Genomic DNA, 7,930 nt, shown 5'->3' with positions numbered 1-7,930 from the left:
GAAAGTCCCCTGAACTTCTCCATGACTAACCTCTGACTTCCGGCGTCTGCGCAGCTTAATAAAAATGAAAGGAGCGCTGGTCACGCATGCGCACAAACACGACCGGCGCTCCATTCATTTCTCCGGAGCTGCCGACACAGACCCCGGAAGTCTGAGGTTTGTGATGGAGAACTTCAGGGGACTTTCAGTCCCCCGTTCTCCCTATCAATGCCAGCGATCACACGTGTATCCCCTATCCTGTGGAGATCCTGTGGAGAGGAGATACATGTCTTTTGCTCTATTTTGCGCCTTCAGGACCAGACACCGTTTAGGCATTTTTAGCACGTGTTAGTTAAATGGCTATAACTTTTTTATTTGTTGGGCTAACGACGTGATTTTTGCGACGTTTTTTCCGTAGACAATGCAGGTTTCATTTTTTATCGTTTTTATACACATCTTTTTTGCTATTTTAGAATTTTTATTCATAAAGTTTGAAAAGAATAGTAAAAAAATAAGCTTTTTTACGTTTGAGCTATTTGTTTTTGGTAATAACATAGTTTTACCCTAAACAGTGCCGCATCTGCCATGAGGCCAGGTGAGCCGACGGCCTCAGGCGGCACCACCTACCCAAACGGGGGGGGGGGGGGGCGGCATTTTCAGCCCGGGACGGACTGGACCGAGGAGAGACGTGCCGAACGTCTGTAATACTCCTCCTCCTCTCTGACGCTGCACACAGCACATGCAGGCAGAGAGGAGCAAGTCTGCAGGAGGAGCGACGAGCAGCACCAGAAGCACGAGGTAAGTTCCTGCCTTGCTGGGACCGGGACCTGTGACGTGAGTATACTGCAAGGGGGGGTCTGGGCATTTTACCGACAGCAGAGGGCTCTATGGGGCTGGAATAATCCACCCCATAGAGCCCTCACATCACTATAATGAAAGGATTAGTGTGGGTGGGGGAGGGTCTGAGCGTCTGACTTACTGCAGAGAGCTCTATAGGGGGGGGGATTCTGCCCCCCCCCCTTTAGAGCAGTCAGTCAGATGCTCAAACCCCCCTAACCTTTCAGTATAGTAACTAGTCAGGGCTCTATGGTGGGGGGATAATTCCCCCCTATAGAGCCCTCTGCTGTCAGTAAAACGCCCCCCCCCCCCCCTTACAGTATACTCCTGGCTTTGTAGCTTTCCGGTGCTTAATTAGCGTGGGAAAGCTACAAACAGAGCTGTGACTGGTGAGTCTCACAGTCACTCACAGTGCACACTGCATGCGGCAGCTGCGGCAGCCAGTCTGACTGTGAGTCTCTGACCAGTCACCACCCACACGCAGCAGAGAGACAGGAGAGACTAATAGTAAACCCTCAACTACTACATTTTCACAGACATTGCCTATGACAGCTTCTATAGTGTAGTGGTCAGCTTGTCTGCCTTCCACATGGAAGGTTGCTGGTTCAAATCCCAGCTGAGGTTTTTTTTTTTTTTAATATTAATATCTTGTATTGGGCTTTGTTCACACTAGCATTAATATACGTTTACCTCTCTTCCGTCAGAGGGAGAGGATCGATACGTTAAACGGAAAGCAACGGTTGGTAATTCTTTTGTATCAGTTGCTTTCCGTTTGTCTCCGTTCACTAGGTTTCCGTTCTTTTGAATGGAAATAAAAGTTCTGCAGACTGCACTTTTGTTTCCTTTAAAAAAAACGGAAACTTAGCGAACGGAGACAAACGGAAAGCAACTGATACAAAAGAATTACCATTGAAAGCAATGGTAATTCTAATGGAGCCGTTGCTTTCCGTTTAACGTATTGATCCTCTCTTCCTCTGACGGAAGAGAGGTAAACGTATATTAATGCTAGTGTGAAAGAAGCCTTAGGGCCTGTTCACATCAGCGTTGGCTTTCCGTTCTGGGGTTCCGTTGGAGGTAACCCCGCAACAGAATGTCAAACTGAAACCACAGCTTCCGTTTCCGTCACCATTAGCGCAGTCGACTGCGCTATTGATTCCATCACAAAAACGGAAACCTGCCGGAATGGTGACGAACGGAAACCATTAGCAATGTTTCCGTCACCATTGATTTCAATGGTGACTGAAACGGAAGCTGTGGTTTCAGTTTGACTTTCCGTTGCGGGGTTCACCCGACGGAAACCTCCCACGGAACCCCGGAACGGAAAGCCAACGCTGATGTGAACAGGCCCTAATCCTTCCCCATAAACCTGCCCCCGCTAATTAAAATAAATATATTATATAATGTATATAGCGCTGTATCCTGTATCCGTCAGGTCAGCGGGTCCTGCAGGATCGAGCTGTTACCAATCACATCTAAGTTCATAACTTAGATGTGATCGGTAATAGGCGACCTAATGGATTCAGGTCTCAGCGCTATATACAGCTGCTCTGTATACAGGATACAAAGCAGCTGTATCTCAAAAAGTACAAATCATTTTCAATAAAAAGTAATTAAAACTTGCACCAATCGCATTAATAGATATCTTTATATATCATAGTGACATGTCCGAAGTTTTCATCGGTGGGGGACCGAGCACTGAGGCCCCCACCGATCGCTAAAATGAAGCAGCAGAAGTGCGCGGGTGAGCGCTGTGCCGCTTCATTTATGATCGACTTTCAGCCGAGTGAGCGGCGTACGGACTCCTAGACTTTCTATTGAGCCCATACACTGCTCCAAGGAAAGCCAAACAGAATTGAAGCAGCACACCGCTCACTCGAGCACTTCTGTTGCTTCGTTTTAGCGACTAGTGGGGGTCTCAGTGTTCGGACCCCACTGATCAAAACTTCTGACATGTCAAAAGTTTTTAAAAAAGTTGTTACACTTTAAAGAGAATCTTTCACCTGCCCACAGATTTGCATTTGAGTGCAGCGTGTAATGGGGAGGGCTGCACAAACTCTGGGGCATTTTACATTTTTTTTTCCTACCCTCCTTCCTTACTTAGATATCGGTGCCGTAATGTTTGGCGCCGATATTTAAATAACCCCATGAACTGCCAATGGGGCGGTAATTGGCAAGGGGGCGTGTAACATCGCTGTGACACTGTCCAATCAGCTACGGACAATGTCATCAGCAAGAGCTGGAGAGAGGAGAGCATGTGCGCACGCACGCTCTCACTCTTCAGCTCTCGGCAGGCAAGTACAAGACTGATCTCAGGTGAGAGATCAGTCTTGTCGTCCTTGTCTGCCGAGAGCTAAAGAGTGAGAGCGTGCGTGCGCGCACAGCTCCTATGCCATGAAACAGAAGAAGAAGAATTCACACTCTTCTTCTGTTCCTTAGTGGTGGCGGAGCTGCGCGCTCGCGCGCACGCACTCTCTGTCCAGCTCTTGCTCTGAAACTGTCTGTAGTGATTGCACAGTGTCACAGCGATGTTACACGCACCCTTGCCAATTACCTCCCCATTGACAGTTCAGGGGGTTATTTAAATATCGGGCACCAAATATTACAGCACCGATATCTAAATAACGAAGGAGGCTAGGAAAAAAATGTAAAGTGCCCCAGAGTTTGTGCAGCCCTCCCATTACATGCTGCACTCAGCTGCACATGTATGGGGAGGTGAAAGGTTCTCTTTAAAAGAAAGGTGTTATAATTATTTTTTTTTTATTTGATATGTTTTATTTTATGGGCCTAATTTTTCTAATTATTTTAATATGTTCCCGAAGGTAGCTATTTATTCATATGTCTGTTGGGGCAGCCAACTTTATGTTTATTTTTCATACTGCTCATTTTTGTTTTGCAGGTTCCGCTGGACCATTTGGACTACGTCGTAGATTCGTTGGACTACTTCGCTGATGTAAGCTTTTTTTCCTTTTTTTTTTAATAAAATGGTTAAAGTGGATTGTGTGGAAGAGTTGTCATTTCAATAAAATAAATTTCTTTATGTCTCTGTTTTTTAATACTTCATTACCGCCTTAGTAATGGCTGCTGTCTGATTGAGAGCGTCCATTACTAAGAAGGGGCTTAGTGTTAGCCAGTAATAAGGCCGTCACTAACCCCTATTATTACCCCGGTACCCACCGCCACCAGGAGTACCGGGAAGAGCTGGGTACGATCCAGCACCCGACCATCTGAAGTGAAGGGTACTTGGGTGGCCGCAGGCTGGTACTATCAGGCTAGGAAGGGACAAAAACCATGGCCCTTCCCACCCTGGTGATGCTAGGCTGCTGCTGCTTTATTGTATCTGGCTGGTTATGAAAAATGGAGGGGATCTCACGTAATTTTTTTTTCAATTTATTTTTAAAAAATGACGAGGGGTTTCCCCAATTTTTCATAACCAGCCAGATACAATAAAGCAGCTGCAGCCTAGCATCACCAGGGTTGGAAGGGCCACATTTTTGGCCCTTCCCAGCCTGATAATACCAGGCTGCGGCCTAACAGTCGTTTCAGATGGCCAGGTACTGAATCGTACTCGACTCTTCCCGGTATCCCTGGCGGCAGTGGGAACCGGGGTAATAATAGGGGTTAGTGATAGCCTTTTTACTGGCTAATGCTAAGCCCCAGCCTTAGTAATTGAACGCTGTCAATCAGACAGCTGCCATTACTAAGGCCATAATGAAGTATTAAAAAAAAACAGACATAAGAATTTTTTTTTATTGAAATCAAAACTCCCCCATGCAACCCTCTTTCACAATTTTTTTTTTTTAAAGTAGATCATTGAAGTAGTCCAATGAATCTACGACGTAGTCCAAACGGTCCAGCGGAACCCACCAAAAAAAAGTTATCAGTATAAAATGTAAAAAAATAAATAATTTGCCACAATAGAAACCCCTGCTCCACCGTTTGCTCTTATAGGCCACAGCCTGGTTTAGGCCTGAGGCCTACAAGAGATCGGGAGCACGCTGATGACGTCAACTGCCCGGCACGATGACGTCACTGCATCATGCCGACCACGCAGGGCCACTGAACTCGATAAAAAATCATAAGTCAATTAGGTAATAAAAAGGGGGCATAGAAGATGTTAAACCATTTTCAGTGTTAATGCTGCGTTGCTGATCTTTGATACTAAAGTAATACAGTAAAAAGAGTTCTTTAAATCTTCTCTATACATTAAACAGCACTTTACAAATAAACAACAAATGTTTTCCTATTTAATTTTTTTTTATATATTGCATGTTTGATGTGTAAAGGTAGTAATGAGAAAACTCCGATAGATTGGGGGGGGGGCGCCTTTTTATAGTTCGCCTCAGGCAGCAGAGGGGCTATGTTCACCCCTGACCCTAAAATATACCTTTTATTTGTGATCGCCATTGTCTACCGTAAATTTTTAAATATTACATGTCTATATTAGGGTAATTGGGTCAGCGCTAGCGTTACAACAATGATTGGCGGGGGGGAACGTTTTTTTTTTGGGGTGGGTATTTTATGTGTATTTATTATTTACATTTTTTTTGCACTTTACTTTATTCTTTTCTTATTACTATGGTCTGTCCCCCAAAGGTCAAAGAAGACCTTTGGGGAACTTTATATATTTTTTTTCTTTCTTTTACACCATCTTTTCCCCTGTAACTGGAGCTGCACAGCAGCCCCAGTTACAGGGGAAATCAGCCCTTTCATAGTGACTATTGTCACTAATAGGGCTGTGCTGGGTCTAGTAAGACCCAGCAGCAGCCTGCCACTAACGGCACCCGGCGATCATGTGACCAGTCACATGATCACTGTGAGGAATAGAGACAGCGCCGCTGCTGCTGTCTCTATTCCTGTACACAGCGTGCATTGAGCGCTGTGTACAAGTGATCAGAGAAGACAGAAGCAGCGAAAGCTGCTTCTATCCTCTCCTCAGGGTCCCCGGCAGTCACTGACAGCCGGAGACCCGACATTCAGCTGCCCGATCGCGCGGGCAGCAAGTTAAAACCCGAGCCGTAGAAAGTCTATGGCTCGGGTTTTAAGGACCCTGACAGCTGGCCGTAAAAATACAGCTAGCGGTCGGGAACCAGTTAATGCCAGAGCGGGGAGATACCTCCCTGCTCTGCCGTAGTGTTCAGTGGCGTCCCGCTGTAGCAGCCATAGCGGCTGCTAGCGGAGCCTCCGGCCATGGTGGGGGCCCGTGCCGGCTGGCGACACGGGCCCCCTCATGCCGCGGGCCCCGTAGCAGCCGCTACTGCTGCTACGGCGGTAGTTACGCCACTGGCCCAGCCCATACTTGTTGCAGGCTCGGCGGCGTGGGCCCCATAGTAACGGCGCTACCGCTGTAGCAGCCATAACGGCTGCTAGCGGCACCACCGGGCATATGGGGGGGCGTGTCGGCTGGCGGCACGGGCCCCCTCAAGCCGCGGGCCCCGTAGCAGCTGCTACGGCTGCTACCGCGGTAGTTATGCCACTGGCTAAGGCTCTATTCACACGACAGGGTCCGAGTGTTTTTCCCGGACATTTTGCATCCGTATTGCATCCGTTCCTGGCTGTGTTTCCGTTTTCAATGGCTGATTTTGACCCGTTTTGCAGCCGTTTTTTTCCCTATCCGTTTTAAAATCGCATGAATTTCATTTGTAAATTTTTTGCCACACACTTCCCTCTGTAGATAATGCCACACACTGCCCTCTGTAGATACTGCCACAGCCCCACTGTAGGTAGTGCCACATAGCCACCCTTGTAGGTAGTGCCACACAGCGCCACCTGTAGATAGTGCCACACGCCCCCCTGTAGGTAGTGCCACCCAGCCCCGCCTGTAGGTAATGCCACACAGCCCCCTGTAGGTAATGCCACACTGCCCCTCTGTAGGTAATGCCACACAGCCCCCTGTAGGTAATGCCACACAGCCCCCTGTAGGTAATGCCACACAGCCCCCCTGTAGGTAATGCCACACAGCCCCCCTGTAGGTAATGCCACACAGCCCCCTGTAGGTAGTGCTACACAGCCCCCTTGTACATAGTCACCCCCCATAGATGGCACCCCCCCCACCTTCCTGTAGGGGGGGGTGCATATATGGATAGTAAAGTGAGGGACTTCTCCTGGATCGGAATCCCCGGCCACAGCGGTGGGGATTCCGCATCAGAAGTCCCTGACGTCACTGACGTCACAACCAAATCGGTTGTTTGAATAGTCCCATTTGGGGTCTATTGTTTCTACTGCGGCCGTGTGACGAACGTCGACCCTGTCGTATGAATAGGGCCTTATCCTGAGGCTAGGCCATCAATTTTTGTGGAATGGAAAACCCCTTTGACACCCCAAAAATTATTATTTTATGGAAAGCAGACCCCAAGGTATTAATTTAACAACATATCAAAGATTTGAAAATCTGCTGTGTAAAATGTCTGCAGCATGCAGATGAGTTTTGTAAAATCTCATCTACTTGCCTTGTACTGTAATCCGCTGCAGACTTTGCCTGTGCAAATATGCAGGTAAAATTTGCAGTGAATCCGCCACATCTAACGTCACCCTAAGTTTTTTGGTGCTGATTTTGACGTGGCAACCGCGTCGGAATCAGCACCAATATATAGCCGAAATTGTTGTTTTTAAGCGGGCGACTGGGAGGCAGAAAAAGCGTTTTACAACCACGTTCCTCAATGGCCTCAGGCAAAAAACACGGCAAAAAAGTGCAGGCAGGTCAAAATCTGCCTCAAAATTCCTTCAGGAAAGTCAATGAAAGTCAATGTGGTCGCGTTGCGACCTGCAAGTAACTGCGACACGACAGTTTGGATTCCTTGCAACTGTCATATTGTGGCAACTTGCTCATTGCGACCCAACCACATTGACTTTTATTACATGCACTGTAGGCAACGGGACATAGCGGTCTTTGGCTGGTCGACCTGTGTCGTGCGTGGCCAAAGTCGCCGTGTAGCAGATAGAGAATTTTTTTTATAGAAATACATTTTATTAAAAAAAAAAAGTGTGTGTGTGTGTGTTTTTTTTTTTTTACATTACAAGATTCAACTGGTGATCGCTGTGACAGGCTGTCACAGCGATCTCATCTGACCAGAGACCACTCCGAAGCTGGGTGATACAGCTGTCTAGACAGCTGTAT

This window comes from Rhinoderma darwinii, chromosome 3, assembly GCF_050947455.1.
Source record: "Rhinoderma darwinii isolate aRhiDar2 chromosome 3, aRhiDar2.hap1, whole genome shotgun sequence".
Taxonomy (NCBI): Eukaryota; Metazoa; Chordata; class Amphibia; order Anura; family Rhinodermatidae; genus Rhinoderma; species Rhinoderma darwinii.
The sequence above is the reverse complement of the archived record's forward strand: the minus strand, read 5'-3'. Positions refer to the sequence as shown.